This window comes from Gossypium hirsutum, chromosome D02 (assembly GCF_007990345.1).
Source record: "Gossypium hirsutum isolate 1008001.06 chromosome D02, Gossypium_hirsutum_v2.1, whole genome shotgun sequence".
In the NCBI taxonomy this organism is placed as follows: domain Eukaryota; kingdom Viridiplantae; phylum Streptophyta; class Magnoliopsida; order Malvales; family Malvaceae; genus Gossypium; species Gossypium hirsutum.
In genome coordinates, this window is record NC_053438.1 from 44977252 (window position 1) to 44990204 (window position 12953).

At 35.5% G+C, this 12953-nt stretch overlaps 1 non-coding gene across 1 annotated transcript; it reads right to left on the bottom strand.

The window, feature by feature from the left end:
- Window positions 1-10599: 10599 nt before the first annotated feature.
- Window positions 10600-10705, bottom strand: LOC121214966 (small nucleolar RNA R71). The gene has a single exon (XR_005910701.1). It is a non-coding gene; the product is annotated as a small nucleolar RNA R71 (small nucleolar RNA).
- Between the last annotated feature and the right edge of the window lie 2248 nt (window positions 10706-12953).

A 12953-nucleotide genomic window follows, 5' to 3' on the forward strand; every position in this document is an offset into this window, starting at 1 on the left:
GGATGTGGTAAAGAAAGAAATCATCAAGTGGTTAGATGCGAGTATAATTTACCCCATCTCAGACAGTTCGTGGGTAAGTCTGGTTCAGTGCGTGTCAAAGAAAAAAGGTATGACGGTCATTGATAATAATAAGAATGAGTTGATACTGACTAGAATAGTTACGAGATGGAGAATTTTTATTGATTACCGGGAGCTGAATAACACGACTAGGGAAGATCACATTCCTTTGCCGTTTTTGGACCAGATGCTGAATAGACTTGCAAAGCGAGACTATTACTGCTTTCTCAATGGATACTCGAGGTATAATTAGATTATAGTAGGACCGAAAGATCAACACAAAACAACATTCACCTGTCCGTACGGTACATTTGCATTTAGACGCATGCCATTTGGTTTATGTAATGCACCTGCTACATTTCAAAGATGTATGATGTCTATTTGCACTGATCTAGTTGAGAAATACTTGGAATTCTTTATAGATGAATTTTCAGTAGTCGGAGATACATATGATGATTGTCTAGCCAATTTAGTTGAGGTACTAAGGCGATGCGAAGAAACAAACCTCGTACTTAACTGGAAAAAGTGTCATTTCATGGTACGAGAAAGTATTGTTCTAGGGCATCGAATAACGAGAAATGGAATCGAGGTAGATAAAGTAAAGGTAGACATTATTAAAAAACTCCCACCCCCAACATCTGTAAAGAGTGCTAGGAGATTTTTGGGCCATGTCGGTTTCTATCGAAGATTTATCAAGGACTTCTCCGAAATTGCTAAACCCTTATGGAAATTATTAGAGAAGGACACGATGTTCAAATTTGATGAGGAGTTCTTAAGAGCTTTCAAAGATTTGAAGAGTCGGTTAGTTCTGGCAACAATAATCGTCACACCAGGCTGGGGTTTGCCATTTGAATTGATGTGTGATGCAAGTGACTTTGCGATAGGAGCTATCATGGGCCAGTGAAGGAACAAAGTTTTTCATCCCATCTACTACGCAAGTCGGACTCCGACAGGAGCTCAACTGAATTATACGGTAATAGAGAAAGAGTTACTTGCTATTGTGTTTACTTTTGACAAGTTTCGATCCTATCTTGTAGGTACCAAAATGACTATCTATACAGACCATTCAAAAATTAAGTATTTACTTGCCAAGACAGACGCTAAGCCGAGACTAATCCGATGGATACTACTACTTCAAGAGTTTGATCTAGAAATTCAAGATTGAAAGGGAGCATAAAACCAAGTAACAGACCATTTATACAAATTGGGGTCAGAAGAAGGGAATTCTCCACTTATACCCATTCAAGAGACATTTTCAGATGAACATATACTGAAGGTAAATCATGTCTATAATAACCCTTAGTTTGCTAATACTTTTAACTATTTATCTTGTGGTTTGATGTCGATTGATAAGACCAATCATCAAAATAAAAAGTTTCTTCACGATGTGAAGTACTATTTCTGGGAAGAACCATGATTGTTCAAAAAGTGTGCAGGTCAAATGATTAGGAGATGCGTGGAAAAAGATGAAGTACATAAGATTCTATATCTTTGCCACTCAACTCTGAGTGGGGGACAATTCAAAGGTACACGTGTTGTGGCCAAAGTATTGCAAGCTAGATTCTTTTGGCCAACACTATTCAAAGACGCATATGCTTATGTAAAGAGTTGTGATCGATGTCAAAGGGTTGGAAACATCACCAACAGAAATGAGATACCCCAAACAAACATCATTGAGGTAGAATTATTCGATATTTGGGGTATTCACTTTCTCAGTCCTTTCCCTCCATCTTTTGGTCACAAGTACATATTGGCAGCAGTAGACTACATGTCTAAAAGGGTTAAGGCTGAGGCATATCTGACAAATGATGCTAAGGTTGTGATGAATTTTTTGCAGAAGCATGTGTTCACAAGGTTTGAAACCTCGAGAGTTATCATCAGTGATGAAGGGTCCCATTTTGTGAACAGATGGTTGAAATGGTTACTCGACAAACATGGAGTGAAGCACAAGTTGCCACAGCTTACCATCCATGTAACGCCCCAAAATTCAAGTTTTTAATTTTTGCATGTTTTGTCACAATTGCTTGTTTGCTTCAATGGTTAAGTGATTTGGGTGTGTATGAGGTGTTTGAGAAGCTTAGGTTCAAGTCTTGGCTTTTGCAGAATTTTTAAGTTTTTCCCTTAAATAAATCTGGACACTAGCATATAGGCTTTATAAATATTAGTGTTGGTTTTATGACACAAAATGAGCTTGTGGTTTAGTGGCAAGGTGGCGTGCTGTGTAGCTGTAAGGTCTGAGGTACAAGTCCTGGGTTGCACAATGAATTGTTATTTGGCTGCTTAAGTCGTGTAAGTGGCAGAGTTGGAGTGAAATACTGCCGAAGGAAGTTTGAATTGGTCATGGAGGAAGTTGAGGAGAAAATGGTGGAGTGATAAAGGGAGAGAATTGTGGAGAATATCGAGGAGGGGTTGAAAGGGAGAGTTGTGCCAAATTGGGGCACTGGTACTCAAGGTTTCGGCTAGGCTTGTGCCGAATTAGTCACTTGATAGTAGAAGCTTTCAGTTTTGGGAGTGTTTTGCCTTTTTCTGTGACGCCAACTTCGGGTTACTCTCTTTTCACATTAAGTGCACATTTCGACAAGTACTGAGCTCGTTTCTACTCATCTTATCTTTTTCTTTTTTTTTAAATTTGGCTGAAACACTCCCCTCTCTTCTTTTCTTCTGCTGCCAAAAGCTCCTCTCCTGTTCACTTGGTTGTTCTTCTTCTCTCATCTTTCCTTCCCAACCCGATTCTTTCTTCTCTTCTGGTCGAACCTTCCTCTCTCCTAGTGGTTGAATTTCACAACTATCCTCCCCACCTTTTCTTTTCTTTTTTCCTCCTCATCTATTTGGTTTTCCCCTAATCAACTCCTCTCCCTCTTACTTCCTCTGATCATCATTTTCCCTCTCCTTTTTGGGGCTAATCGTCGAGCTACTTCTTGTCGTCGTACTCTCGCACGTTGGGTAAGTATAGCAAAATAAGTGATTCTCTCATATCAAATCAACTTAAGTGTTTTCCAATTTCTACTAGTGCCTAGGAATCTCGTGAAGGGACGAGGGTTGGCAAATACCTGAGTAAGCAAACCATTCTTCTTTACTTGATCGAAGTAGGGTAAGTGAGCGGTCGTAACAACTTAAGTTTAATTAATTGTATAACTGTGTGGTCGATTAACGAACTTTGATTCCCAAATATAGGTTCGGCATCTATGGATTTAAAGCGTCTTCAAAATCAGGTGTGTATCCACACCACCTCTACTGCAAATCGGAAAAAACCAAAAAGTCGAAACACGTTAATCAAGGCCACATGAGCATGTGATCGCTCGTGCCAAAAATTGAGCCTACGAAACTGGGCGTTGGATTGTAGAGACCTCTATGGGCGTTTTCATAGGCTTGGGCCAGAAAATTTCTGAAATACCCTCAAAGGGTAAAATTACCAAAATACTCCCATAGGGTAAAATTACCGAAATACCCTCGAATGGTAAAATTACTGAAATACCTTCAAAGGGTAAAATTATCGAAATACCCCCAAAGGGTAAAATTATCGAAATACCCTCGAAGGGTAAAATTATCAAAATACCCCCGTAGGGTAAAATGACTGTTATACCCCTAGGAGTTGAAATATGTGTATGACCAATCTGTTCTATGATATATATACATGACTGTTACTGAATATGACATACTGCATACACGTATGAGTTATGACATGACATACTGCATGGGGTTGAGATTCTGATATAGGGGAAGTATACTGTACTGGTGGCTTTGCCACATATACTGTCACTGGCAACTTTACTGTATTATTGTTACTGGCAGCTTTGCTGTAATATTATTACTGGCAGCTTTGTTGTGATATTGTTGTGTTGGCTGGGTGGGTCGATTTTATCCCCACATGGTGTGTTGGTGGTACGGAGTGGTCTGTTGGCTGGATTGGGATGGGTTGTATCACTGCATTGTATTGATTTCTGTATTGGGCTAAGGCCCACATGTTACTGTAATGGGCTAAGGCCCACATGTTACTGTAATGGGCTAAGGCCCACACTGTGCTGATACTGTATAAGGCTCAGGCCCAGACTGATTCTGCATGTTGTATAGTGATTGTTTAGAAAGGGATTACACACTGAGTTTCGTAAATTCACCCTCTCCTTTAGTTGTGCAGGTAATCCTTAGCCTTAGGCAATATAGTGCTGTGAGGGACTCGGAGATGGCCACACAATCACTGCGGTTCACATTAGCTTGTATTTTTGTATTAAGGCCTTTAATTTGGTTTAAGTTTTTAATTGGGATATTTCTTTATATTTTAAACTGCTAGTTAGATGAAAACGAGTTTTCAAAATAATTATTGTTTTCAAAGACACGAACTTTAATCGTTACATTTAACAAATGCTTTCGCGTTTTAAATCAACTTAAAATAACAATAGCAGTTAACAAGACAAACATTTGGTTAATTGTACAGTTAAAATTTAATAAATTGGTTTCCAAATTTAAGAATCGAGTTTTACCAACTAGGCCAAAGTTTGAGAAACACTTCGATGTGACACACCAGATTCTGCCATAACGTCTAGGCCGGATTTGGGTTGTTACAATCCACAGACGAATGGGCAAGTTGAATTGGAAAACAAAAAGATCAAAGGCATACTCGAAAATGTAGTTTGCCCGAACCGACAAGATTGGTCCAAAAGACTCGATGATGCTTGATGGGCCTACATGACAGCATACAAGACACCTTTAGGGACGTCTTCCTATAGGTTGGTCTTTGGGAAAGTCTATCATTTGCCCTTGGAATTAGAGCATAAAGCTTACTGGGCTATGTAACAACTAAACTTGGATCTTAAGCTTGCTAAATAGAAATGGATGCTCCAACTCAACGAGTTAGAAGAATTCTAAGTGTTCTCATACGATAATGCCAAATTACTCAAGGAAAGACTTAAGAGATGACATGACAAGCACATTCGGGTTCGAGAATTTGAAGCAGGTCAGCAAGTCTTGTTATCCAATTCTAGATTAAGGTTCTTTCCAGGTAAGTTAAAATCACGTTGGTCCAGTCCATTTACGATTCACCAAGTTTATCCATATGGAGTTGTCGAACTTCAAAGTAAGTGAGGTAATTTTCGAGTTAATGCTCAGCGGTTAAAACATTATTGGGGGGATAAAATTGAACGGGATCAAATCTCGTTCATTTTACCAGATATTTAATTTTTCTTATTTTTCTTTTTAAGTAAATTATTTAGGGTATATTTTTAGGATTAGTATGTTTAAATAAATTCAGTCTAGTAGATTGGAACTTAAGCGGGACCGCTTGGGACCCCTCCAATCTTTCCTGGGAATTGATTTTAACCTAATCTTCCGAGAAATTATTCCCTAAATGGCAAAATAAATTTTTAGTGTTTAAAATAAAAGGGTAAATTTTGATCCAAGTTTTAATTGCAACTCAATTTCAAATTTTCTATAAGTCTAGATACTTAATTGAACTATTTTCAAATTTTGGTTGCTCTTTTTGTAAATACTAAAAAATAGATTCTTTTTGTTGTAAATATTTTCAAAAGGCATCTAGAATAAATGTTTTTAATTTAATTTAATAAATAAGATGATAATCATTAATATATAATTATATATATTATAATATATATTAAATATTATCAACTTTGTATAGAATTAGGATTAGTTTAAATTTGATCGTATTTTATTTAATAAGTATTTATTTTTAATAAATTACTAGCAAATAATAATTTAATATACATTATATTGATTTCATGGCATGCATTCGAAAAATTACTAAAGCTCTTAATTGGGAATTATTTTGTGAGAAAAGACTGAGTGTAGATAAGGAGTTAGTTTGTGAAATTTACGAGAATTTGACCTCAAGCGAATTGACGGAAGTTTCTATTCACTGAATCAAGCTACCGATAACCTCAAACGCTGTTAATGAATTCTTTGAATTACTTGATTTTGAAGACGACTAATATTCCTCCTTGATGAGCAATATTGAGTCTGAAAATCTGCAAGAAATTTTCGAAGAACTTAGAGTTCTAGGTTCTAAGTGGATTGTGTCAAAGCAAGGAATGCACACTTGTCGTAGAGAATATTTGACACCACTAGCAAAGGTATGGTTCTATTTCATTCGACTCAGCCTTATTCCTATTTCACATGGGACTACAATTTCATTAGAGTGAGTGGTCTTATTATACTCGATTTTAACTAGAAAGACCATTAATGTGGGAAAAATCATCCTGAGAGAAATGCAAAATTGTGCCGCTAGACATTCTGGCCCAGCTTACTTTTCCTTTACGATAACGATTTTGTGTTTGAAAGCTAAAATTCTTGCAAACGTAAAGAAAACAGGTTATAGCCAGGGCACAATCACAAATTGGGACCTCTACCGAATAGCTAGAGACTTTATTGTACAGCAATGAGTTGAAGAGAGTGATGATCCCGAAGAAGAAGAAGAAGATCCCATAGAGATCGAACCAATGCAGTCAGCTGAAATCCCTGATAAGGCAGAACCAATGGAAGTAGTAACCGAATCTGACATCTTAACTTCAATGTTCAGAACTCAATCACCTCGCCTAAATCTTGGAGATTGAGCTGTCAAAGTTGATGGACATAATGCAACATATGCAGTGGCAGCAACAAGCTTACTAGAGATATTCAAAAATACGGGATGACTCAATGAAAACACTCTTACAAAAATATACAATGACCCATTTATTTTTGTGCCTGAGTTTTCAGATTTAATATTTGAATCATGGAGTCCACTATCGAAAAGGGAGCAAAGTGATTAATGCAAAAACAAAGACGATGGAGCAAACGATGTGTCGAATTCAGAGGGATCCGTAAATAAATAAAAAAAAGGGGATTTTGACTTTATTTTATTTTCGTTCTTAGGTTATTTAATAGGATTAGGTTTTATTAGGAATTTTTATTTTCGCATAATCAAACAAGAGGTGAAAATCATAAATAAAAATGAAGAAGATGCAAAGTACAAAGTGTGGCAATAGATATATACATGTCTAGGATTGGATCTAGAGAGAGCTTGGAACTTAAGCAGTCAAATTGACTCGCCTCCTCTTTTCTACAATCCTACGTGGTGTATAGTATCTATTCACTTTTAACAATGAGGACATTGTTCATCTTAAGTGGTGGGACCTAAAAATTGAAATTATTTCCTGTTAGAATAAAATTTTCTTTTAATTATGATTAGGATATATTTTGTTCAAAAATTTGAAATTTTGTTAAGTATGCTAAACTTTAGTACAAACCCATTGGTTAAGTATGCTAAATTTGTTAAGTATCTAAGTCTCAAACCCATTCATTTCTTAACTTCTCTCTCACTTTTCTCTCTTCATTCCCTTCCATCGTTCTTCATTTTCTTCCCCCATTCCCTTGTCAATTTCACCTATTGAAAAAGAGTTATTAAACCACCATTTGGAGCAGCATTCAAGTCTTCGTGGAAGCCTCAGTTCAACAAGAACAAGCAGAGAAGGAGGAGCGGAGTAAACTAGTCAAGCCTCGGAGAAACACTTGATTTGATTTTTGTTCCCTATCCTTTTAATTTTGTTGTTATGATGAATATGTTTATGAATATTTGTGATGTTGATATGTTTAATTTAATTAATATGGCTTAAATTTAATTTGTGTTAGGTTGATTGCATTTTGTCTACTTAATTTATTAAAATTGTGTTTGTGTTGTTGTAGGTCTCGATAAGATGTTTGATTAAGTAAAACCATGACTAAGTTATTCTTACATTACAATTGTAAGGTAACTAATGAATTATTTATTTAAACAAATTGAAATTGTAATTAATTGACACGATACTTAATCAGTGCATGTTTAATCATCTAAGGTAGCTAAGGGTTAAATTAACAACGGTATCTAACGATACATTAGCTTTGCATAACTTGCAAGATTATTATGATTAAAATGTTTCAAGGTAGAAATACATTGTAACCTCACGTAATCTTTTATGTGCTTATGATATTGAATTAATTGTTAGAATTGACATAGAGATATGTACAAGAGATAATTTTAATTTCATAAGTATGTATGTGTAAATGGAAAAATATATAGGATTTTTCATATGTAATTTATCACCTTTTTACTTAAATCCATTGTTAAAACTAAGTAATTGTTTAATAAATTAATGACATATGTGAAAATATGAAATTAGGACATAAAAATTATTAAAATGTGAGTTTATGCTTTATTATATAGTTTTCACGCAATAAATGACTTATTTTATATTAATTTAAATATATTATATTTTTTAAGATATAAAGTGGGCCATGCATGATTAAATTAAATAATAAAATATAAAATTATATTTAATAATTCATTTCAAAATATTTCATTTATAATTTGGGTTTTTAATTAATTAATTAAATTGGATAAATTTTATTCTTTGGTCTTCTAACTTGTTGATTTATTCTGGACAGGTCTGATAACTTTGTTGGATTACAAAACCATCCAAATTAGAGACCAAGTCAACCCCAAAATTCAGCTACACATGGCTGTTCATAAACCACTCTTTGGTTTAATTACACAAGGTCCTTGAAGAGTTGAAGAAATTAGAGATTTACCTAAAGATTTGCACTTGACTGAGTCTCAGTCCTGAGTTGTTGTGGCACTCAAATTGACCAAAAATCAAGAAAAATCAACTAAACTTGCTCAATTTATGGTCGGCCACGCATGGAAGATACTTCAAAAGATGAAAAATCCTATTTTTAGCAAACTATCCCCCTCTCCATACCTATAAATAAGACCCTCTCATTCCTTCATTCATCATCCCTCAAGCATCATTCTCTCTTTTCTCCAAATTCTCTTAGCCTTTTCCATTCCCATACCTAGCATCATCTCTTCATAGAGATTTTAACAATTAAACCTTTTAAAGAACCCTTGGTCAGCCACCTTGGAGAGCCATCAGCAAAGGAGCAAAGCAAAGGAATGACGGAGCCTCGTCAGTCAGAGTCTTGGGTGACAACCACTCTGAATTGGGTTTAATATTCCTTTTCTTTAATTTAATATAAAGATGTTTGCTATGTGTTCTTTGTTCTTGTTTACAACAATGTTAGCTTAATTTTATTTAAGTTAGAATTATTGTTTTGATTAAATAATATTTATTTGATTCATGTTTATAATGTTTGTGCCTCAATCGATCATGTTTTCAATTAAAATCAAGCCAGTACTTCATTCATACGTGATTGAAATGCACTTGACTTATCTGAGCGATCCTGACCAGACGACAGCTAATGGACCCATAATTGAAATGTGCATGCTAAATTTAGATCCTGACCCGATTAAATTGAAGGTTGCATAATAACTCTGACCAAGCTCTGTTATCTGCATAGTTTTTAGATTTGTGTGATTAAATTGTTTCAAACCTGACACGTCCCTATTACCTCACACGAATGCTAAGAAACCTATAGTAAATAAGGATCATTAAAATGCATATTTACTAAGTAAAGGATTCTGAAAGAACCTAATGTGGTTTCCAAACTCAGGAAAGATCGAGTCGTCATGGAATGTTTTTCCGAATGTTATTAAGCATGTTGATAATAAATTGAGTTTAATTAAAGTAATTATCCTAGTTATTTATGTTATAATTGTTGAAAATTGTGTTTAATTTTACTGAAATCTATTTTATTCATATAGTTGTCATACTTAAGATAATTTGCATTAGGGACCATTGCATTTAGTTTAATATATTTTAATCACCACTTCTCAACTATATTGTGTTTTTATTTACTGAATTGTTAATATAATTTTACAAATTAAGTGACTTAGCACAAATACAATCCCTATGGAGACGATAACTTGATACTTACTAATTACTTGATAACGACTGTGTACACTTGCACAAACCTACGCGTTACAAGTTTTTGGTGCCGTTGCCGGGGACTGTCAAATGTTGCCATAGTGATTTGTTTTTTTGTGAAATTATTTATTTTTAATGTGATTTATTTCTAACATTACTAATTTATTCTTTTTAATTTTTGTGATCTTCTTTTCAAGTGTTTATGAGCATAGATTGAATTATCAATTTACTCCCTGTAGACACTGAAATTGAGCAAACTTTTAGACAAAGAAGACGTGAACGAACAGCTCAAAGACAAGTCAAGATGGACCTTGGAAATAAGAATCAAGACCAAGGTAATGAAGCTGATCATGTATGAAATCCTATCTTTATTGCGGATGATAGAGATCAATGCATCAGACAATATGTTGTGGCACTTTTCAATGAGTTAAACCCAGGAATTAGAAGGCCAGATATTGAGGCAACCTAGTTTGAATTGAAACCAGTGATGTTTCAAATGCTACAAATGATGGGCCAATTTAGTGGTATGCCCACGTAAGATCCACATCTCCACCTTCGATTGTTTATGGAGGTGAGTGATTCATTCAGGATAACCGGTTTGACTGAAGATGCACTAAGGTTGAAGTTGTTTCTGTACTCGTTACGAGATCGAGCAAGAGCATGGCTCAATTCATTACCACCAAGTTCTATATCTACATGGAAAGAATTAGCAGAGATATTTTTGGTTAAGTATTTCCCACCTAGCAAAAATGCAAAGTTAAGGAATGAGATCACAACTTTCCAGCAATTGGATGACGAGACTTTGTATAAGGCTTGGGAGCGATTCAAGGAATACGTCGTAAGTGTCCTCATCATGTGATTCCTCATTGTATCCAGTTGGATACATTCTATAATGGTCTCAATGCAAATACAAGATTGATGGTAGATGTTTCCGTGAGTGGTGCAATTTTTTCTAAGTCTTATAATGAGGCTTATGAGATCATCAAGAGGATCACGAGTAATAACTATCAATAGCCAACAGATCAAACAATTTCAGGAAGACGTGTAGCTGGAGTTCATGAAGTTGACGGCCTCACTTCATTATCAACTCAGGTATCGTCTATTTTCTCCATGATAAAATAATTAACCGCTAATAGTACTAATAACTTTTCAATGAGTTCAGCCACCAAGTCCATTTGAAGTAGTTTCTTGTGTGTACTGTGGGAAAGGTAATTTTTTTTAGAATTGTCCATCAAATCTCGAGTCAGTGTACTATGTGGGGAACCAATATAAAAATAGGAGTGGAAAAAGACTCTGGTCCAACTTTTATAATCCTCCATGGTGTAATCATCCTAACTTTTCTTGGAGCAACCAAGGAAATGGACCGAACAACAACTTATTGCAGTAAAGACCCAACCAATCTCAAGGGTATAATCAGCAAGCTCTAAAACCACCTCAAGCTAAGGCATCAAATAGTTTGGAGAACTTGTTGAAAGCGTACATGGCAAAGAATGATGCTTTGATCCAAAGCCAAGAAGCAACACTAAAAAAATTTGGAAAACCAAATAGGTCAGTTAGCTACGGAGCTATGAAATAGACTGTAAGGAACCTTACCGAGCGATACTGAGAATCCAAGAAATTTGGATAAAGAACATATCAAGGCAGTGGCATTGCGAAGTGGTAAAATTCTAGAACACCGATTGATTGATGTCGAAGATAAGCCCGTTGAGAAGAATCAACTAGCTGTTGAAGTTCCTACACCAAAGGAATCAGAATCTGCAAAGTCTGACAAGATAAACCCTGACTTAATGAATTCAGATATTTTAACATCTTCTTTGGATGCAGATTTACCTACTCAGAAACATTGTCCGGTTCGACCGAAAGTTCCATCACCTCCATATCCGCAAAGATTGTAGCCAAACAAGCAGAAACATGAGGTGCAATTCAAAAAGTTTTTGGATGTTCTGAAGTAGTTACACATCAATATTCTGTTGGTGGAGCCTTTAGAACAAATGTCGAATTATGTGAAGTTTATGAAGGATATACTGTCCAAGAAGAAACGACTGAGTGAGTATGAGACTGTTGCCCTGACAAAGGAGTGTAGTGCTTTTCAGTAGAAAAAATTTCTACCGAAATTGAAAGACCCAGGAAGCTTTACTATACCCTGTAACATTGGTGAATCTTACTGTGGTAAAGCTTTCTGTGACTTAGGAGTGAGTATCAACTTGATGCCTAAGTCTATTTCTGAGATGTTAGGGATAGGTGAAGTAAGACCTACAACTGTGACGCTTTAGCTAGCGGATCGATCTTTAGCATATCCCGAAGGAAAGATCAAGGATGTTTTGGTAAGAGTCGATAAATTTATTTTTCCTGCTGATTTTATTGTCTTAGATTTTGAAGCAGAAAAACAAGTGTCGATCATCCTTGGGAGACCTTTCTTAGCCATGGGAAGAATGTTAATTGATGTGCAGAAAGGAGAGCTCACCATGCGAGTTCAAAACGATTAGGTAACCTTTAACATTTTTAAAGCAATGAAATTTCCCGATCCGGCAGTGGAGTGTACAGTTATGGAAGAGATAGAAACCTTGGTTTCTATGGAAAGCAATTTTGAAAAAGATCCATTAGAGAAAGCCTTAGATCTTGACCCTCTGGAGGATGAAAAAGGTGAAGAAAACATGGCTTTGATGGAAGCCAATCCAAGAAATTTTATTCAATCCACACGGTTTGTACTGTTGGAGTTGGAAGTCAGAGAATTTGTGCAACCCAAGTCGTCAATTGAAGAACCACCTAAACTCGAACTAAAGGTACTTCCTTCCCATTCGAAATACATTTATTTAGGTGATTGTTCTACTTTGCTTATGATTATTTTATCGAAACTGACGAAAGATCAAGAGGAACAACTAATTGTTATTCTAAAGAAATTTAAGAAAGTAATTGGTTGGACTATAGCTAATATTCAAGGTATAAGCCCTTCTTTTTGCATTCATAAAATCATTTTAGAAGGTGAAAAAGCTTGAATTGATGGGAAAAGGAGGCTCAATCCTATTATGAAAGAAGTTGTGAGAAAGGACGTGATCAAATGGTTAGATGCAGGAATCATCAATCCTATTTCAGATAGTTCGTGGGTAA